General features: G+C 25.0%; 1 protein-coding gene across 1 annotated transcript in view; it reads right to left on the bottom strand.

The window, feature by feature from the left end:
* The window catches only part of LOC112591947 (CD151 antigen), a 40,803-nt gene extending 17,393 nt beyond the window's left edge, over window positions 1–23,410 (bottom strand). The window contains exon 1 of the mRNA XM_025335911.1: window positions 23,201–23,410. The gene's annotated coding sequence lies outside the window, so the exon portion shown is untranslated. The remainder of the gene's footprint in view (window positions 1–23,200) is intronic.
* Between the last annotated feature and the right edge of the window lie 489 nt (window positions 23,411–23,899).

Here is a 23,899-nt window from a genome sequence, read left to right as displayed (position 1 = left end):
TTCACCGAGTCAGCAAGCCACCATCAGGGTCATGCGTATTGTATTTTTAACGCAAGTGAATACAAGTTAAAGTATTTTACGTGTTGTTTCCGGAGGAGGGTCTAAACATTTTAAAGTAAGTACCTACAGTAAATATACGTCTATACTACACGCATTAATGAAATGATAATCGTTACCCGACCCGTGTCCATGTAGTTATAATTGCTTGTTCGACAATGACAATGTATTTATAAGAAAACATAATAATATATAAGTATTAATGTATTATTATAAAAGTACCTAGAGTACTACTAAATAGTTAGAGTGGTACAATTTGTGCGGTATAAATGTGTACATGTCTATCCCATATTTTTTAATTTAATTATTTTGAAAATATCGTTGAGTTCAGTGGTGCCGAACCTATACATGAACTGAAGCGATCGCTTCATAAAATAAAGAGGGTGGGTGGTTTTATTTGAAAATGTATTTTTGTTTTTAGATTTCATATTACCTAGGTATATTAAATAATTAAATAAGTAACTAAAAAATCAACTGGAAAATAATACGTTAAAATCCTCAGTGGTTGGTGGGTGTGTAAATATTTTGATTTTACTACACTTACATTTATATGGCTTGGCGCTACTGGTTGTGTTAATTAGGCGTAAATTTATTTTTAAAAAACGAAGGTTACACATTTTTTTAAGCAAAACCGTGGGAAGATATTATGCTTTTATGGCCTAATACTCCCTTGTTTAAATTATTTAAAATAAAACCAAACAAGTGTTAAAAATATAATTTATTAAAACGATTGATAGAAATAATAAAATAGTTATAAAGTGTAATCATAACAACACTAATATTATAATATTTAATACTATCTCCGTTCAATTGGTGGTTTTTCGAAATACCTTATTATTATTATTATTTAAATATTCAGAATTTCAGTGATAATTTATATTCTATAAAAATCACCATTGTAACATAGGAGTACACATTTTTTATGAAAAATTGTTAGTAATAATATTAGGGAAATTAATTTAATGAATTAAAAATAGAAAACCTTAAAATTTAAAAAAAATACAGAAAATCTTTTTATAAATATTTAGAATTACACTATAAGCATAATTAAAAATCATAATTTAATAATTTTTTTTTAAATTAATTTTTAAATATAAAAATCTACCGAGATAAAATATTTTAAATTAAAAATATTTCCTAAAATTAAGTGTACAAAAATTTTTAATCGAGGCTTAGCGAAAATTATTCTAAAAAAACCTAATGAATAAAAAATGCAAAAAAACTACAAGATAAAAGTTTCAAAGTTGAATTCATTAGTACCTAATTCATATTTTGTGTTAAAGAAGCTATTTTTTACATTTACAGTAAACATTTAAAAACATTTGTTGTGCCTATAAATAGTTTAAAAATAGTCAAAACATTTTTGAAAACTTTATCATATAATGAAAATTATAGAACATTTAGCGAGTACGAGTATTTTAAAAGTGTCTACTGTTATTATTATTATTACTTTTTTTTGAAATACAACAAATAAAAAAATCAATTTTGTCAAAAATTGAATTTGCGTAAAAATTCTTAGTTTTCCTTTTTTCCTATTAAAAAATTGTCTTCAGCATAAAAATCTATTATTTTGTAGAGATTTTAAGTTATATAAGTTTTAGTACTTTTCAAGCTGATAAATATTCACTATTAAAAGAATCTTCTCATATAACGTATATCTAATTTTAGGTATATAATATTATAACAGTATGAGTACAATAGGTACTGATTAATGATTATAATTTATGTAAAATAGGCACGCGTCTGAGATTTCAATTTTCGTGTTGTATAAACAAATATATGAGAATAAAATAACATTTTTAATGCTATTTATAAGAATAGTTAAGTGCTTTAAGCTCAAGTGATCCGATGAGTATAACACGTTCTCACGAAAACGGAATCATAGCATACAATAATTATTGTTCGTAGGTTATATTATTACCCACGATTGGCAATTTAATGTTACACCGTCCCTCTTATTTACACAATAATTGTCTTTTAATCTGAATTTTGAATAATACGTATTGTTGTTAGTTTATCACACGCTATATAATAAATAGGTAAACTATGTTTGTATTATGGTTTACATTTTAATTTTTAATTTGTCTCGCAGCTTGTGTTACGTATTGTTAAATTTACATTTTCACACATTGGATATTAATGGTTTTATATAGTTTATTTAGTATAATTTATTTTATCATGCATATCTATAAATCATACACACTAATCCAAATAAATAATTTATTCATTAGTGCGTTGCATGTTTGACAATCACGCGACCAAAAATAATATTGTCGATATCAACATTTTATAACTCCTTGAAGGAGCTGTGTACACTTGTCGAAAGGCACTGACGCATAACTTTCACCGGCATTAGTTCTTTTTTTGAAAAACTAATTTTTAAAGACTTCACATTGTAACAGTTCATGTCTTATACTTTTAGAGTTTTCAAAAACTACTTGAATTTTATTTTAGTAATTACTAATCAGGAATACTTAAAGTTTTGAATAATTTTACCTGTAGAGATGTTTTAATGTTTTAAAATAAAATGTTATCAATTATTACGAGTTATAATTATTGGTTTTAGCAATCAGTTTATCTGCAGAAAATGACTACAGGTAATTAATATTAAATTAATAAAAAAAAAAAAATAACTTATGGCAGTTAGTCAATTTAAATTATGCGATTAAATACTGCACTTGCTCCACTTTTATACAATATTGATGCAGATATTGTTGATAAAAATTATAAATTAACATTTTGTATTAAATTATGTTTATGAATTAACGAGTATTAAAATATATAATAAACGAAAATATTTACGCATCTTTCTATCATATTATTGCTATAGTTTTTTTTTTTTATTAAATATAGCTATGGAAATAAATAAATCAATTATTACATGAATATATTATAGTGAAAGTTTTTAGCTAAAATTATTTTTTTCTATGCAGCGCATATTATAGGTTTATATTAATTAATATTTTCGTAATTATGTAATTGTGCGTAAGTACCTTAAGATATAATACTTATACATATATAAGCACACTATATCTTTAAATAAAACCTATAATTGAAAATAATTTTATCGTTGATATTTGCCTAATACGTATGAACAACTAAAGTTTCTGTACGCGAAGGTGAGCATTATCCTTAACTATTTCTTGATAAATATGTAACATTCAAATATTTATTATTAATTCACATGATTCAATATGTGTAGCTAGTGTGATGAATGTTACCTAAATACGAATCAAGTAACAAATGTATTACATCAGAAGCTATAGCTGTCCAAATTCTTGTTTAAAAAAATTATGTACCTATATAGTTCAATTACTGGTTTCACGTGGACGTTTTAGCGAACTAGTTTTATGGTATGAACTATATTTTGCGTATTAAAGTAGTTCATATAATTTATAATATAAGTATCGAGAATAGGTAGTAATTGAAAAAAGTTCACAATGGAAATATAAAATCAAACCAGTTTGTAGACATCGAACGGCGATCGGCATGATGCATAAGTGTGGTAATCTAATAAGTGATAATCAGTCAGTAAATAATCATCGAATCAATTAAAAACGAGTGCATTATAAAGAGAGTAGAGACTCACATTTTTTACGTTCACATTTATTTTATGAGTACTTTATATGCATTTTTATTAAGCATAATTTAACAATATTATATTATAGTATAATAATAATAATAGACAACGGGCCCGTGAAAGATTATTTTATGATATTGTCAGTCGATAATTACTGTAGTAAAAATTAGTTTTTTTACATTATTCGATTAATTAAATTAAAATAAATTGGATTATAATATTAAGGTTACGTGTGTGAGATTATATTATAGAAAAATTAAAAACATTAAAAATTATATTTTATAAATTGTTTTCATAAAATTACATGGTATTAAATTTTAATTTTTCATGTGTATTACAATTTTATACATCCAAATTTTATTAAATAAGATACTTGATATTGTAAGATAATTTATGAATGATTATTTTAGCATGATCGATAGCGCAAAGGTTATTTACAACCGATTTGTGTTTCATTCAGTCCGCTTTGAGTATTGCATTATTTTATTTTAATACACCTCTTTTGTTTCTTGTTTAAAACGTTAGATTCCGTGCAAGTGAAAACTATCATTTCTTTCTTTGTTATACTGCCCGAAAATGTATGTTCAGTGAACATAGGAATTCCGAGTCCATAATGTGTTTAATATAAATGTATGATGGACATTAGCCTCAATGCAAGACCATAAATTCCATTGCAGCTGCACCAACAGTCCTGCAATTAAGGAATTCGAAGGTCTCGCAGTGTGTGATAGACCCACGCGATGGTGTGCAACATAGTATATATATTATATTATATACCTATGTACACGGTATACGTATATTACGATACACAGTACGATATATTATGATACGTATTATTGTCGTGACGGTGACATAGAATACGACTACAACCACAACGAGTCATACTTTAATTTTAATTCGTTACAAATATTACAAGTAAGTACATACGTATAAAATAATATATAAATATTCTGATAATGTGCTATATAATTATTTATTTTTCTGATGGTAAATATTCGTATCGAATAATTCGCACAACTTTGATAGGCGCTAAAAAATAATTATCCCGTCATTCACTGGTATTCGAATTTAGACTGTAGGACTCTAGGATCTAAGATCGAAATTTCATGGATTCATAATTAGTAGAACTTACTAAATTTGAAGCCATACTAGAAAAAGATATTTTTAAATTCTTAGAAAGTTTAAATATTTTTGTGCACTGAATCTATACAGTGTACATAGATCTAAATTTCTTACACATAATATTATTATATTGTATATTGGTAAATTCACTATGCTTCGTACGATTAAGGAAGGTCATATACTCATATATATTTAACAATATTATTTACAGTGTATGAGTCAACTGAAAATACATTTAACATAGATGATAAACTATATTATTCTACCTTTATTAATTATTTTTTCTTCGAAAAAATTTATATTATAAATTAAAATAGTAATTGTCGGACACGTAAGCTAGATTGAAAATTCAGAAGAGGTGTTCAACTCCCAAAGTATACATTGTAAATTATAATTACTTATCATAGTTCACAGTTTTTCAAGATTTTATGATAAAGAGAATCACTAAGCATTTATATTAAATTTAGATATACTTATTAAACATTTGTCAATAGATATAACTAAAAATTAATAAGATTTTATAATATAAAACATTTATTTTTTAACATCTAACAAATTAAATATGGCATTCAATTCGTAAAAAATCCTATAAGTTCAATAATAATTTCAAAATATGTGAAAAGAGCATTCAACTATCTAATTTTTAATTATGATAACATCTTAAATTGGTACGAATAATAATGTGTTGATAAACTCATTAAAGTATCACTTGACACTCATTACAAATCAAACAGAAAAAAATAATGGTTATAAATGTGTGATCTAGTCATATTAATTATTATTACGTAGAATGTGTTCTTTCGTTTCGATATAATATTCTCTGCACACCTAGTCATCTATATATATATATATATATATATATATTACAATGGTTATAACACAAATTATAGAAGCTTTTATATGTTAAATGATATATTTACCTATCCTGTTAATACTTTGAAATCGAAACAATAAACGACATTTTATCATTTGCTAACCATTTGAAAACCATCAAGCTTATAGTATGCTATAGACTGTAAGTGTTAAACTTACTCGTAATGTTATTATTCATTATAATAATCTTATACTCTTGTATCGATTTTTCGCATTTTTAAACGCACAAAAATGACGATCGGTCGTCATAACTTCTTTTCGTCCACGTTATTTTAATATTAACAATTAATAATACTTAACGCTATAACATGCAGTCACGCAGATATCTGCATTCCCTTACAGTTCACGCAGTCTTTGGGTCAGAGGGCGGCGATTTTACACGATTATTATTGCGATGTGGTTGTTGAATTAGGTATATCCAATCGGTTGTTAACAATGAGCGTGTTGGCAATTTCACAGCGTCGAAAATTATAATTGAGATTTTTATTTCCAACATTATCATTTTATATTTTGTTACATAATGAAAGTACCTACACGGGCACCAATATTATATCGGCGCTATTATCATTATATATTTATTATTATACAGCTGTGTATACAATTATTATTATACAAATCGTTGTTGTTATCATACGCGTAACTTCTTTGCCCTTCGCTTATGATTTTTTTTCTTTTCTTTTTAATTATTGATTGTTATTTGTTTTCGTTGTATAATAACATAATATATTATTATGATCGTCATAATAATAATGCTATTACCGCGTTCTTTTACCATCTTCGGCGATGACACATTTGACGCACAGCCATTTGATGACTTAATGTATTATTATACACTCGCTGAGATTCACAGCAATTATTGTTAATGGTTTACCGTCCTGCACAATATTATATTGTCATAATATATAGGAGGAATATTGATATCCGCTGATTTAACGCAGGGATTGTGTTTTGTATAGCGGTATCACAGAATTATTAACAAAAAAGTTGAATGATAGAAGTTAATTTACTTATAAGTCTATGGTAGGTACCTGTGTACACCGTTCACCGTGATATAATACGTAAGTGCGTATAATTACGTTTAGTTTCATATGTGTCCGAATACTTGAGCAAAACAAACTGCATACGAAACACGAATAATAATTATTATGATGATGTCGAAATTTTCGCTGGGAAGAAGAAACACGTTGAAGTGTTCGTTAAAAAACATTTGTTTATAATGATGGAGGAATGTTACCGTTGACTTTCTTTTATATGATAAATACGATATATATATGTGAGTGTGTGTGTGTTATACATTATACATAGTGTATTATGTAAAGATTTATATATAAGTGATGTCATATTGTTTGTAATTCACACACTTGCTGCACAATAAGAATTTGTTTACGTTTAAAAAAGTACACCTTCGATTTATGAACTGCATATATAGGTACACGAGGTATATGATATGAATTTTAATAATACATATTATTATTATTATTATTATATATTTTGTAATATAAATTATACCAGACAAATTATAGAAATTTTAGAATAACATTTATAAATAAATAAAACTGTAATTTGACCGATTCTATACGTAAGTATCTAATTTAAAAACTTTTGGATTTCGGCAAAAGCCTCGGGTCGGGTTCATTGTACGTTGGTTGCGGACGATCAATAATGAATAATATTATAATATATTATGCATTAAGACTAAGGTATACGCAAGAAAAACACGACATGTAAAGCTCGGCTTGTAAAAGGTTGTTTCTTTTAACACGCGGTTTTTCTCAATACGTATACACGGTTAATATAATAATATACCTACCTAATTAATTTTTTTTTGTGCGAAATGAACGTGGTCTTTGTATTGATTCGGTTTTTAACATAATAATAGTATAATATAGACAAAAAAAAAAAAAAAAATCAAAGCCTCGCAAAATTCATACATTTGTTTTCTCCTATTTGCGCCGATATTATTCCACCAATCGCACACTAACGCATAATAATACCTACTACAGTGGTCTAACCGTTTAGCCGGGATATGTTTGTTTTATGATATTATATTATTACGCTCGTGTATATAACACATTATACACGTATCTATGTGATTTACATTTTTTAGAAGAGTAAAAAATTCATTTAATTTTGACTTAACATATGGTTGTTTTTTTTATAAATAAATAATATTCGGATTGAAAAAAAATAAACGCAATTGATTTAATTATAATGATATAATGATATTTATTATTAACCATGATTCTGAACTTTTTGATATGAAAATATTATTTTCGTGAAAATTGGAGACGAGTTTCGTTTCCTCGGGCGTAATTGTATCATACCTATGTTCAAATATACGTATATATATATACGATTACTTTTTTCGGGACTTTCGTCTCGATTGCAAGGACGCGTTTCGAGATATACACACGTGCAACGACAGTCGCAGCCTACCTATATAATACAACACATAATATTGTTGTATTAGTGCGGCGGCGAAGTAATCATCATATTACACACGATATATGATGACGAAACCGATAAGTACATTATTATACGATGTCGGCGTATATGAACATATATAATATAAATATATAGTCGGTCGTGACTCGTGACGTATTCCGACATGAATATAATATAAATATGTGTGTTATTGCCCGTGTGGATTTCGGTAACTGCGCGATATCGGCGATGGTCACGCGAATACCTGCAGTTACGGCGATGGTTAAATGAAAAAAAAATAAATATCTATAGAAATAAATTTCTACTTGAGAGTACTGATGTCGAAGTCTACGAATGTGTTTTTTTTTCGATTTTTTATTTTTGGAAAATTATTTTTTAAATTATCAACACATTGTTGAGTGACTGTCATCATTGTGATACAAAATAAGTATACGCACAATAGTGTGCCTTGTGGAATCAGCATGAAGATTATAATTTGTAAATCCGCGATAAATAATGTAAATGATTTACAACACATATTCATTCTAAACCTACTAATATTTTTTGTTTATTCAAAATGATTAAAAAATCGATTGATAATTTGATAATTTGTCTCATTATTATTAATTACAGTTAATCAGATAAAAATATATTTTGCTATAGTGATTTGTTTTAAAGATAAACCTGGAAAATAGTATGCTCGGTTCTTTAATTATATAATTAAAATAACTATCCACTTAAAAATTTACATAAATAAATACTTTTAATCTTTGTACCTATTAATATTAACAAATGATACACATAGTTTCTATGCCTATAAACTTAGATTAAGTCTTATACAGTTACACATTAGAAACAGGAATTGTATGATTTTAATTGTTTTTTCTTAACTTATGTACTTTAAATAATATTGAATATAAAACTCAACATTATTTAACGTTTATGTAATATTTATAGTCATTTTCGCAGTCAAATATTAATTTGACGACAGCGGTGCGATGTAGGTACTTATATTAAATCTATATCGTTCTTATATGTCAAAATATTAACTTATCGTTGACCAAGTTATCGACTAAATATCTATTATAAATCTATTAATTATTTATTCGTTAATATATTTGTAAATTTTTTGTACACGATTGACATTTAAAGTGTTTTTTTTTTTAAAATATTTTTTCAATTTAAAAATATGTTAAAATGCCAACCAATTTTCTGCCATATTTATTAAATATTAACTATAAATTTATTTTTCCATTTTTTTTTTTTTTGCATATTATTACTTATTAATAATATTAGATATTATTTTTTTTTTACATATTTAACATTTTTTCATGCATTTTTACAATTTTTTTGTACATATTTTTACATGATATGTTGCTTATTTTAGCTCCTATAACTTTGGCTCTATTATATCATAACTAACAGATTATTTACAAAAAATTTTAGGAAAGTAAGTAAAAAGCACATAGTATATGCCATATGGAATATGTAACGAAAGGCAACATATTTAGTAAATAATATAGTAATTATAAATTATAAATATTTATACCTACTTAATGCCTATTGTCACCTGGATATGTATTGAAATTTTAATTTCATTAGTATGTTAAATAATATAATTAAAAAGTATAATTATATGATAAACTAGTATATTACATTTTTGTCATTTTACGTATACATAATAACATACTACAATGTTCATTTTTATGTTTTAATTTAAAGTAAATTATGAGTATTTAAAAATTTTAAATTTCAGTTATTATATTTTTTAACATATTTATTATATATATTATAAATGCATAATTTTTTTATTAGATTACATGTTAATGTATGAAAACAAATTATAGCACTAAAATTTAAATAGTGGTTGAGTGTTTGGACCCAACTGTTTTTTCTCAGTTCTTGGGTTTATCACCGAGTCACAAAATGAACAATTTGCTACGATGTATATGTAGTTTTGTGTATAATCTTATATAAAAATGAATTTATTTAATGATGAAAAACCCATACATAGTAAAATTACAGAGTTTAACAGTTTCAAATAACAACAAAAGTTTAATTAAATTACATAATTTTAGAATATAATTATACATTATAAGATTGCTACAATATTGTACTTACTACTTAGGTGTATTATTATAATATTAATTATTTTTATTGATGATAAAAATCAATGTTTATAACTTTGCTGGACTTTAAAAGTTTAACATAAACTTGAAATACAAATTTTCTAAAATTTTTGAATATTAAGCCATATTGTATTGATAAACTTACATAATTACACTTTACTGACTTTATTCCACAATACCAACTTTACTCTAAAAGTATACTTTTTTTAAAAGCGATTATACAAAGGAATTTTCTTTAGGTTTTAACAATTTTGTTTATTTACCCAACCTGACTAATATTCCAAATTATAGATTAAAATTTTAATAACGGATGAACTTGATGAACTTTGAAACTTAACCAACAATCGCGCTTAGTAAATCTTAGTACCTTACCATACATTGAGTTTATATACGATCTGGAAAATAGGTATTTTGATGTTTAAATCTTTTATTTAACGGACAATGGGCATAGACATAATGATTGGTCGTTAATATTGTAGTCATAAGTTATCGGTAGTTGATAATGGTATACATGTATAAATTATTATTATATTAAATATTATTTATATTATTACGTTCCTCCGGTGTGTGTCGTATATATATTATGTTATAAATTATGTATGGGAAACTCGCGCGCCGGTCGAATCCAATGGCGTACGGTGACGACCTTGACCGCAATTCTATTTCGCGGCGTGCCGTGTTACAATATTATATCACATTCGACGCGAGAAAGTCGATCTCCTGTGCCCCCGCGAATACTCCTCGAGACTCTCTCATCGTATCTCGCTCCCACCAGTAGGTTTCACTGGTCATCAACTGTACTGCACAATGTGAGTAGGTATGTATTTATGATCTATATCTACCGCAGAAGCGGGTCCAAGGTTCTTTTTGACTGTGCAGTCGCAGGGTAAGTGATGGTGGACAGCTTCAGATTCATTGTACAGGCAATTCCAAAAACGAAAAATCACCAGCTGAGAGCGTTTTCAGTACTTAAATATTTTTAACGATCGTTAAGAGTATATTACTTTAATCTGTATAAAGATAAAGGAGACAGATACAGCACGAATTTAAAATTCAAACTTATATTATACCTTGATACCTATATATTATTTTACGTATTATAATTTCGCTGATATATTATTAATTAATTTTATATTGATTGATTTTTGATAATGCTGTGTTTAGTATATAGTGGTGTACTAATATTATTAAATTAATAGTTATTTTAATACGATAGTATTTTTACGATAGTATATTTTTTTTAGTGTTTTTATACATAGGTACTTTGCGTCTTTATGTATTATGATTAATAATTATAGATTCGTTGATCGTTATTAAAATAAAATAAACTGAGATAATAAAAATAAAAGTCATATATTTATGTTAACAATTGTTATAAAAGCACTTCTAAAGTATGGTCGATTTAGAACTTATAACCTATTTGTATATTATTCTGCTAACCTCATTATTATTCAGTAAATAAAAATAAATACAATTATCATAATTAAGTTATTAAGTATGTTAGTACTTTATATTCTTCTTAGTCTCTGACAAAAGTATTGGCTATAAATTTTGTTTAAGACTTAGGTCATAGGTAAAATTTGAGCGAAACTTTAACTTATAAGGTGGTTAGAAGCCAAATATGTACTTCATAATTTAGATTTAATTATAGGTACAATAAAATCACTTCTATTTGAATAGATGGATTTCAATTCTATAAAAGTATTAAAGTTTGTCGTGCTCTTTTCCGAGTTGTCACATAGTAATATTAAAACTGCATTTGTTAAACTAGTAAATATTCATTTTTATAACACATACTTTTTAGATGTTTTAATTGTTTTTGAGCTGATTTTGGATAAAACCTAATGTTTATACTACTTTTCTATACATTCAACTCTATCTATTCTTGTACTTTATTTTTTCTTACACTTATATAAAAAAAAAACTAGAGGCTAAAAAAATATTGACTATTTGATGAGCCTCTTTATAATATCAAACTTTATAAGAATAGTTTTTTTCCGAACTGGATTTAAATAAAAACACAATCATTATAAAGTAAATAAATTCCTAAATTTACTATAAGTGATTTAATATTGTACATTAAAATCTTAAATTGAACATACCTACTTATCACTTGAAATATATTCAAACATAATATACTCATAAATAGGTGGGTAAATAGATTTATTTATATAGTCTAGCTGACAGTTCAAACCGAAAATTAAATGAACTCAAAATCAACTTTAAGAATTTTTTTTTAATTTATTAAAATAGTTGATTTCATTAAGGATTTCCAAAAAAATTACTTTTGATTATATCTGGGAAATAGTTCTAGACACGTCTATGATTTTAATTTGAATTCTTGTCTTTATATTATGTGTTGTACAGGTATATACTTTAAGAGATGTGTTGGTAGTTACCCACAAAAAAGTTTTGTACGCTGTTTTGATAGAGAGTAGAGCATTTTGAATGCTTTTACATTATTATAAATACATATTTTTCAGTTATTCTAATCAATTAAAAAATAAATAAAGACGTGTGGTCAGTGATCGGAATTTAATTATTTTGACTTAAACTTAAATTGATTATATTAATAGGTGGTAGGTAAATACATGTTACTAATTAGTAATTGGTCAGGGATATGTAAATACTATACACCGATAGTATGCCTAATGTACATAATATTATGGTTATAAAATATAAGTAATGATGTAACAATCGTTACAATTGCAATTCGAAATACTTCTTTGTATATTGAATATATAGGAATTAGGAACTTAATCTTTTTAGTTGTTCAATAGAAGAATAGAGGAACCTCTTTCTATAAAACCATTATATTTAATTAAATGACAAATCACATTCATTAGTACCTACTGATATAATATTATATACTTATGTATAACACAATATAATGACGATCCACGATATTTTTTTATCACGTTAACAATAATAAAGATATTATTGATATTATGGTACTCGAACGTTAGACATATCGAAAAAATAACCCACTAGATTCAATTGTATGAAAAACGTAAACGTATTTATCTGCCTATGCACCTATTTATACATAGGTAGATACAAATATCGGCATCGGCCGCGCTAATCTGTGCAAGTATCGAAAAAACTTAGCTACTCGTGGACAACATCAAAAAAAAAAAAATAAAAAAAAAAATTAATAGGCAGGTTATATGTAAGTATACATACATAAAATATTATATTAAATATACCTTATAAACGTCATTTTAAATATCTTCAGATCACCGAAAGACAATGTTAAACATTCATTGTTTTCCTTTCCATATACTGTATACTATGTATATTATTGTATAGTATCCGTCGCTGTCGATAAGACGTGATAAAATTGAAAAATTAGAAAACTGTCCGGTAAACGTCTTAACTGCCAAGTTTACATATTGCAAAAAAAACGATGATTTTGGTGTTTCGAAACGGCAATCTTTTGCTGTAGCAATTTTGAGTAATGAATTACAGCGGACACCCATGCATCGATTATGCACGTATACTTGGGAGTTCATAATTTACACCACTGCAGGTAGCCAAAAATTGTGTTTGTAATTCACATCAAAATAGGGGCATATAATTTGCACCACCGTAGATAGTAAGAAATAGAAATGTAATTAGCACCAAAATCAAAATCGATTATTATAAGATAGGTACTATCGAAAGAATAATCGTACATGATTCGATATTTAAGAAAAAAATTTACTTCATTAAAGTTCTCACCAATTTTCAAACAGATACGTATTACGTTTATAAAACTATCAAGTTTACTTATAACCTAATCGAATGACTTCTCAAACAAGTGAGCAAACAAATCAAATTTAAGTTGCTTTGGACCAGTATAATAATAAATTGATATCAACAACTTTATTTATTGAATTAGTTGCATACAAATAAAAAAAACCTGTAAATATTTAAACATAAATTGCAATCTAACTAATCTAGAAATCAATGCAACATCAGTTTGTTTTATTATTTATATATATATTTTTTTTTAATATATTATACTCAAATATCAAAAATTGTACGATTATTCTTTCGATGTACCTGTTTTATATTAATTGATTTTGATTTTGGTGCTACTTATATTTGCTATTTATTACTACCTGAGATGGTGTAAATTACATATCTTTATTTTGGTGTAAATTACAAACGTAGTTAAAAAATTTTGGTGCAAATTACACATGTTGTAAATATTTAGGGTTAATTTTGGTGCAGATTGACTACGCCCGTGTACTTACCTACTCACACGATTTCATGAAAGAGTATAATACATAGTACCTATACGCGTCTATTATTCGGAAAATACGAGTAGGTATGCGATGAAATCGAGAGGAAAATTACACACCTCTTTTGGACATGATTTAAATCGTATTGCTGCTGAAATTGATACCACTCGATTAAATAAATGTTAATTAATTTAAAAATAAGTTACAAAAAATACGGCTCGTAGATGCCTACTAACAATTTTATTTTGTGAACACTCAATAATATAACAATTAAGTTATAAGGATTATTTAGAATCGAATTTATCGACTGCAGTTATTGTTTTCGAATTCTTACTTTGCAATATAGTAGGTAAACGCTTAATATTTTTCATTATTTCCATAATACTTTGTTTCTAATTAATATTTTTGAAATGTAATCTCAGAAAATCATTATTCATTGGTCAATTGATATGTATTCAAAATAAAAATGCTTAAATATGCACTAAAAATTAAAATATTTAAAAAATAATAATAATAATAATAATAATATAATGGACTCGAAAATACTTTTTTTCAATAATTGTTAGTTTGCATTTAAGTTACAACGAAAATGCTCTCACTGATTTTTAATAATATTATTTTAGTTGTATTTTTACAACATTTTAAATTTTTTAAGTACTTATTATTTTTTTACTTGTATTTTGTGGAAATAAAAATCAAAGCTTACATAGAATTAACGGAAAAAATATTTTTCTCTTTACAGGAATTAAAGCATGCTTGAAATGATAGCTAAATACCATTAGTAGTAATTGTGATATATAAATATGAATCCTACAATTCGTATCTTTTTCAGTTTATTTAAATATTTATCAGAAATATAAAATAAAAATTCAAATAATACATTTTTTTTGTTAACAATAATATTTTTTCGAAGTTCGAAATAGATATAAACTGTAATAGTTTCATAATATTATTTTTAATCTCTATGTTACAAAATAAATATTGTGTTTATCGTATTCGATCAAATAGAATATATATTTAAACGCGTTTAAATCCGCGCTCTATTTATTATTGAATGAATATTAATTATTAGCAAGAAGGATTAATCATTGTAGTTAATAGTTATAGGTAGTATTTTTAGGTTTATCTTATGTTCAAAAATAAAAATGATACCATATGCAGGGGTTAAAAAAAATTCTTAATTTTATTTTTTATTTATTTACTATTATATAGGTACTTATCACAGTGCATAACATAACATAATCCAATATTTTCAATATTACATATTATTAACTCATGATATGTCTATATATTATGAATTACCACATGTGTGGTAAAATTTCAAAGGATTTTTTGGAAAAATAAAAATATCTCGACTATATTATATACACGTCACGGATCACAGTCATAATTATTATTGACAAAATGATTCACCTGTACGTATTAAAATTATGTACGGACTGTTTGTGTCTCCGCCAGAAGCGGTAGTACAAAAAATAATGGATAAATAAATTCTTAAAATATTAAATAAATGTGACAAAGATGATGGATACCTATATAATCAACATATTTTTTTAAGTACAATTTATACTTCCCGTTAAAAAATAAAAAATAACATTATACAAACAATGCTGGTAATATCACTAAATTTAATATGAAGTTTGGTTTATAACAATAACGAGACACATAAATATTACACATAGATATACAAAATATGAAATCGCATGTCAACAATGCAGACGCTAATTATTATTATTTGTCTTTTACTCTTTTACGCATAGGAATTTGTGTAAATTACATCGTTTATACAAATAATGAATTCGTATTTCGTATTTAGTTGTTGACAATTTCCTTAAAATTCAAAAGTAACTGGGTAATAAATAATAATTTGTTCTTGAGGCCTAAGTTAAAACTAAGCCTAAACGGTTTGCACGAACTTTATATGCTATAATATTACAGTTTAACCGATATTAGAAATAATATTTACATTTCACATTATTATAAAATTTATTGTTAACATCAACTTTTAGTCACTAAATATTAGAGAATATTATTTGTAAATTGTTTTGATTATATGGCGAATACATTAATGTGTTAATATAATATTAAAAAAAAAAAAAATTATAAATTTACTAATATTTAATCGATAATTATAGTAAAACAAATTAAAAAATTTAAAACTTCTTACACCTATAAATAGCTCAGAAATAGTTAAAATATTTTAAATCAGCTATATATAATTATTTGTTTTTACAAAAAAAAAAAAAAAATGCACACATTATAAAATCAATATATTCATCGTTCTCCTCAGAATCTAAAAATGTTTTATTAAATGTCCATCTACAAAATAACATTTTTGTAAAAGTAGTTATAAGATAGGTAATATTATTATAAAAATTATTAATTCCTCATCTAACCTTATATATTTTATTACTTATAGTTAGTATATACATATAATACCTAATTGTTAATTAGTATTTTATACTGAAATTACACAATATTTTATAAAATATTTACAAGTAAGCTGTTTAAATATAAACACTCATTTGCAAATGATACATATTTATAATAAATAAATATCCTCCGATAACAAATATTATGTGTAAAAATTAAAATAATTAGAAAATTACATAAAAAGTACATAAGAGTAAAAATAGAAGAAAAAATTAATAACTAAGAGTTAGTAAATAATTACAGTTATAAAAATTTAATTTGAGTATTGTTTGTATTAAAAATGATGTAATAAGTACCTAATAAATATTATTACGCGTATTTATTGTGTATTATTGAAGCATTTAATTATTGGTTATATGCATTTGCACCAGAGTCCAACTTAGAGGGGTAGGGGGTTGCAACCTCGGGCCCCGATATAATTTGGGGTCCCAGGCCTCTGTCGATATTTAATTATTAAAGTGGCAATGTGAAATTTTATGATATTATTGCTTACATAGTTTCGTTAGTCAAGTATCGTAATGGAATTTATGATTATTCTCTAATCGATAAAATTAATTAGGTATTAAGTTTTAGATAAAGTTGGTCAAAACTATAGAAATATCAAGGATTTTCCGTTTTTGCGAGCTTTCAGCTCTTGTCTAAATGCGGGTATAAATCAAATTCAAAATTAGAACTATTTGAAAATGCCAGAAGAACGTCCCTTCACCAAGAAAATTTAAACTCACTCGTTCGTCTATCTCTATTTGCTGAAAGGGAAATAAATAACACACTTGATTTTTCAGATCTAATTCAAAAGTTTAGTGAACTAAAATCTAAAAAAAAACTGTTGTCTTAAATTCTAAATCATGAAAAATTTTTATTATTTACATTGACTATGTTGAAAAATGCTTTGATCTTGTGTACGATGTACATGATGTATATCAGTAAAAATTTGTTTTAACTAAAAACTATATCTAAACTTCTTTACTTATATTTATATTTTTAATTTCATCGTTTTATTTATATTAATCACTATTAAATAATTACTTATAGACTTATGGTATAAAAAAAAAAAATTTTTTTAAAAAAATATAAAAATCCACATAGCAAAAGAATGCATTTATAATTTAGGTTAATAATTTAGAATTTAGATAATAATTAATTTTGGGTTCTAACTTGCACAGAGCTTATTTATTTTATTTTTAATAGATGCATTGTTTTTAAACATAATATAAGAAATCTAATGATAACTGTGAGTGGTATCGATAATAATATAATAAACATTTTCACCATAAGTTGATTACCAGTTTCTAAGCAGTGAAGTGGTATAGCTAAACTAGCTAATTATCTATTAACCTAGATCAACTTTTGAAAAAAAGAAGTCTTGAAAGTTTCTACCCTATTGCCATTTTAAATATCAGATATTAATAATTGGATCATTTTGATGCTGTATCCTCAAATACAATTCACTTAGATAATTACTATCTAAGTAAAATTAAGTAATAAATTGATAACGGTTTTATTTTTAAAGCATATAAAATTGTTTTATAATAATTATTAATTACACAATAATATATTTTAGATTTACAAGTGAACGAGTGTATGATGTACAGCTATTATAATTTAATATAAAAGTAATTAAATAATAATAACAATTTTAGTGTAATTTATGTCACCAGCCACCAGGTATTAATAAAAATGTGCTTAGTTTCATTTCAAATATTAATAAAATAAGAAATTAAATATAAATGTATGATAATAATATATAAATATCAAAAATAGATGTTAAAAGGCTTAAAAAATAAATTTGAATTTATAAAAAGTTATTGGAGATATAATACTAGTCATTTTTAACGATATTAACGGAAAGTAGTTATTTTATTTGAACACATATCTATTTACTTTTTTATATCATGGGTAAAATATTATAATTTATTTGCATACATCTCTTCGTCATTCTTCATAAACGGTAAACCATAATAGTAATAATATTTATTTTATACTTGTTAAACTTAAAATTGACATTGAAAATCTATTTTATTTTATTTTTCATCCTGTTAATTTTAAATTGTTCTATTGTTTTTTTTTTTTTAATTTTTGATTTATCATGTTTTTATTTTATTTCAACACGTAAGAATAATCGGTTGACTTTTCCAGCCTTAATAAGTAGCACAGAAAATTAATTTTCATTTTATAATATATGATTTTGATTGACTACATGTAAAGTATTTAATTACTCATAGCACTTAATTATGCAACGAAATACAATTATTATTTTATCCCTGCATGTTTTTCTTTTTTTTTTTATAGGTTTAGATATGACATTCATTCGTAGGAGTGGTTATAATATGTCATGTCGTTATATCATAAATGTAATGTGCATGTGCATTAGTATAGTTAACTACACTGCTATAACTATTTTGAAATGTATAAATTTGATGTAAGACGAAGGTCTTTGGCATCTGCGGTCTATTCTGATTTATACTCTAATGACTAATATAATATAATACAGTGGAAATATTTCATGGTTCAAAGGACAAGGTAAACATAAAATATTATTCGAACGTTCGGCGAGCCTCATATTATCATATACATAGATACCACCTATTAAGTAGATATAAATATTTAATACGAATAGGAATAAAAATATAATTCAATGAATATTTTATAATAACGTAAGAATAATTAGGTACAACTGTATATACAAGATACCACACGAGTACCTACACTCGTTTCATATTATGACTTAGTATTTCACTTTTAAAAGAAACATAGTTAATTAAATATTTCTCAATCCAAACTAAATAATTACACTTTATAAATGCTATTTATTCATAAATTAAATTTTAATTTCCTCTATATTTTATAAGCTTAAATGCATAACCTGTAATTATAAATAATTTATAATTCATAGGTATTTAAGAAAATGATTGTGAATAAATTAAAAAGTATAAGAACTTTGTATTCTGTCGGAAGTTTTAATTTTTAATAATTTAAATTTTGAGAAAGTTATTTATAAATAAATATTACGAAACTTTCTTAAAAATAAAAAAATATTTAAAAAAAAATCTTCTGACAATACATATATAATATTATTTTTTTTATAAATTTTATAATAGCTAATTTCAATAATGTAGTAATCACAATAGTGAAAGATGGAGAAAGATTTTTACTATATTCTATGCGTGACTGACGTAGAAACATTTTTACTGATGCAGTGATGTGCCTTCTTAAATCGATTGTTATGACGTGTCACTTTGTCCCATCCACCCCAAAAAATAATTGAATAGATGACTCTTCTGCTTTATGGACCAAGTTATTCAAAATTTCTAAAAAATTAATTAACTTACTAAATTGCTAAATTTGAATGGACTAAATCATGTTTAAGGGATGATTAGCTCATGATTGATTCATTAAATGTTTACTAATTCTTCATCACCGACATTAAATTATTATTTATTTATTATTAATATATTATAGAAAATGTACAGAAATATTAAACGTTAATAAAAATACATTAAACGTCTGTACCATTGTTGTAAGTTATTATATTTACAGAACATAGTATTTTCAACGTTGATGGATTTATTATTAGTATAAGATATATATGTAGGTATTAATTATTTTAGAATACGAAAAAGTTATAATATTAGTATCTATAGTATTAATACATTAATAGGTATAATATTGTATTAAAAGTATTGTGTATAATTCTTGAATAAAAAACCTAATATATTGATACAATCTATAAATTATGACTTATGACCTACAAGAAAACTATTTTATTATTCTATTCATCGTATTATATTAGATATAAACACATCATTTGAGTTATTTTATGTATTATGTATATGGGTAAATTATGGTCAATTTTATTTTTAAAACATTCAATTTTATAAAACTAACTACATATTAAATATTCTGAAATTATTGTAAAATTGCAAATCAAGTAAATTATTAAGTTTTAAGTTTTTATATGATACTTACGTATTAAAATTATAGTTTGTTATTTAATTTTCATATTAAAAAAAATATAAGTAAATAATACTAGTAAGATATAATCATGAAAATATTATTTATATCTACCTACAATTATTTAGCAGTAAACAAAAAGTATTATACATGTATTAATAACTGCAAATGTTGTAAACTTTATAACAATATATGACATTTAAACACAGCAGGTGTGTCTTATATTCTCATGCATTGTAATAAATGTACCTATAGTTTATATTCTACCTATAATGTTATGTTATCAGATGGTAATGAAAAGTAAAAGTGATCGTTAAAATAAACGGTAAATACTTGTTACAAATGTTATGATTCATAACTTATGATACAGATGGACAAATTTTAGTGTTCAATGTAATAATTTATCATTTAATAGGCAGTTACTTAATTAGTAACATAATCTATTTATCAATCTATACACATGATATTATGTCTTAAACTTTTAAAATAAACATTTATTTGATAAAAAACAAGTGAAATGTTCTAAATAAAAATTATTATTATGATTTCAAATTAGTAAGAAAAAAATCATATACTTATCTAACCGTATTTCATAATACCTAATTATGTAGGAATAAATAAATATAGAAATAATATTATTATGATATTAAAAAATGGTTTTTTGACAAGGTATGATAACCACGAAGGTTAAACAATATTTAATGTTATTTGATAGAAGTTATTGAATTACACGAAGTAGATTATAGAATAAAAATACATTAACATTTAATATTTGTGTCAACTACAAGAGTTTTATTTAAAATAAAAATATTTATTATATAGCCATAAGTTAAATTAAATAAATCTTATTTTTTACTAAAAAAAAGATTTGATAGAAGTGTAGGTTCGATGAATTTATTTTTTTTTAATAATGATACTAAATGATTTTAAAAATAACTAGTTAAAACCAAGTTTGTTTAAATATTTTAATTTTTCCAACTAGTTTCTATATTAGATTTTTCAAAGCTTAGACAAACTCTTAAAGAAAATCCTTTTTCTTCTCTATTTAAGTTATTACTTACATATTTTTTTTAAAGATAGTGAAATAAGTGTCTATATCAATAAGTTAATAAGTATTTAATATAATATACAATATTAAAAAAAGTAGGCAACATTTGAAATAGGTACATATTATAAGTACAAAGTTTGCACAAAATAAGTATATCATGAATAGATATAAAAATAATTGCAAAACTAATTTTAAATATAAATATCAAAAAAATTAGTTGATTGACTATTGCATTTTAATATTATATTGTTATTAAAATATTTTGATAATTTATTTAAATATAATGTAATAAACGGTTTAAGTTAAAGTTAACTTTAGAAACAAATAAATTGAATAAATACTAAAAATCATAGAAAAATTTAAACTTTTTTATTGCGAGTAAACCATAGATACAAGTTTTTAAGACACAATTATACCTATTTGTATTGAATTAAGTTAAAAATTTAGGTTAGAATGAGTGTGTATACAGTTAGCCTTTAAGATAACGTCATACTCGTATGTTTCGTCTATATCTTACTGATGTATTAAATATTAAATACCAATGTTTGGTTTCAGAAGTTCCAGTTTTGTCTTGTTACCTTAGATATTAGATTGAATTAAATTATTATTAAACTTAATGGTTAGAATATTATCTATATACTCTCGTTGCTTTTTACAATATTTTAATTCTTAAGTAAGTTGTGTGCACTATTAAATTTTAATATTTTACGTACTCGTTATTCATTTGAACGTTAAAATATTATAAAAAGCTAACGAGAGAACACAGATAATGTTCTTACCTTTAAGTTTGATAATATGTTCATTCATTTATTATTTAAAGTAACAATAAAAAACAAGAACTGTTCAACTTAAATATTGGTTTGTTATATGTTAGTAAGCCAGTTTTTTATGAAAATCGTTGATTGCAATTTCGGTAGTACCTATATAAATACATTATGCGTGATCATAAAGAGACCGCTGAGTAATCTATTTGAACATTTTTTAAAAGTTCATACGCATCCTCCTAAATCTATCATTCCAGCCACTCTAACCATGAACGAACCATCCTACACAAAAATAAATTGAAATCGTCGAGGACGTTAAGTTAAAAGTTTATGGTAAATTTTAACCACGACGTTTCTACAGATATCTTTAAATTATATTAGGTACATTATTGTGAACATGATTTTTGATTTGACGTATTATAACTGGGAAGAGCTAAGTTATTGCGTTAAGTTTTATACTAGATATAGGTATGTCATTAAAACCATTTGGCCTACTAGTTAAGTAAAAAAGTTAACTTTAACGCAAATATATATGTATAAATTGTGCATAATACGTGTGTGTGTGTGTGTGTGTGTATGAATGGTGTATATACCTTGTGTGGAAAAAACGGAGTGTGACGTTACAGCGTGCAAAGTCTTCACAGTTTTGATGACTACTATGTGCACCAAACAAAAACATGAAACGTGCCGGTGGCGAATTATTGACAGCGGCGGCTAAACGTGAGCGGAACGACGACGACGACGAAGGTTTGACGAGCGCAATAAAACGCGTATGCGGTCATGTCGGATGGACGACTGGCGCGTTGTCCATTAAGCCGAACACTTGGCGTTCGCCGTCTCCGCCGTCACCGCACACGCTCTCCCCTTCACTCTGTTACGCACTGCTGTCACGCCGCCGACAAGGATAAATGCTAGCTGACCGCCATAATGTGAAAAATTAAAATTCATCCGATTTTTAGATTTTGTCGAATTTTGTATGAAATCATTACAATATAATATTAATAACCGGTGTATCGTGTTTTGATAAAAAAAAATAAAAATAAAAAATATATTGGTCATGCTCTGCAAGTAATCAAACATAGCCCATATAGGCAACTCGTATGGGCCGTATGAGGTTGACCCTTCTTTAGATTCTAAGAAGCAAAGACAAATGTACTGATTTTAAATGATTTCAATTTTTTTTTTTGTGTCTAAACATACTAAATATGACGATAATTAGTCGAAAAAATGCTTAGATTTTCAACTTAGAGGGTGGTTTTGAATAGTAAATTGGATTTAGTTTGTAATTCAAA

Source organism: Melanaphis sacchari, unplaced genomic scaffold (assembly GCF_002803265.2).
Source record: "Melanaphis sacchari strain LSU unplaced genomic scaffold, SCAv2.0 Contig14_pilon_pilon, whole genome shotgun sequence".
NCBI classification, from domain to species: Eukaryota; Metazoa; Arthropoda; class Insecta; order Hemiptera; family Aphididae; genus Melanaphis; species Melanaphis sacchari.
Note: the sequence above shows the minus strand (reverse complement) of the source record. Positions and strands in the feature narration are given on the sequence as shown.